Here is a 587-nt window from a genome sequence, read left to right on the forward strand (position 1 = left end):
CTGCACGGGTGTGTAGTGAGTGTGTTTCCCTGCACGGGTGTGTAGTGAGTGTGTTTCCTGCACGGGTGAGTAGTGAGCGTGTTTCCCTGCACGGGTGTGTAGTGAGTGTGTTTCCCTGCACGGGTGTGTAGTGAGTGTGTTTCCCTGCACGGGTGTGTAGTGAGTGTGTTTCCCTGCACGGGTGTGTAGTGAGTGTGTTTCCCTGCACGGGTGTGTAGTGAGTGTGTTTCCCTGCACGGGTGTGTAGTGAGTGTGTTTCCCTGCACGGGGTGTGTAGTGAGTGTGTTTCCCTGCACGGGTGTGTAGTGAGTGTGTTTCCCTGCACGGGTGTGTAGTGAGTGTGTTTCCCTGCACGGGTGTGTAGTGAGTGTGTTTCCCTGCACGGGTGAGTAGTGAGTGTGTTTCCCTGCACGGGTGTGTAGTGAGTGTGTTTCCCTGCACGGGTGAGTAGTGAGTGTGTTTCCCTGCACGGGTGTGTAGTGAGTGTGTTTCCCTGCACGGGTGTGTAGTGAGTGTGTTTCCCTGCACGGGTGTGTAGTGAGTGTGTTTCCCTGCACGGGTGTGTAGTGAGTGTGTTTCCCTGCACG

Source organism: Ascaphus truei, chromosome 21 (assembly GCF_040206685.1).
Source record: "Ascaphus truei isolate aAscTru1 chromosome 21, aAscTru1.hap1, whole genome shotgun sequence".
Taxonomy (NCBI): domain Eukaryota; kingdom Metazoa; phylum Chordata; class Amphibia; order Anura; family Ascaphidae; genus Ascaphus; species Ascaphus truei.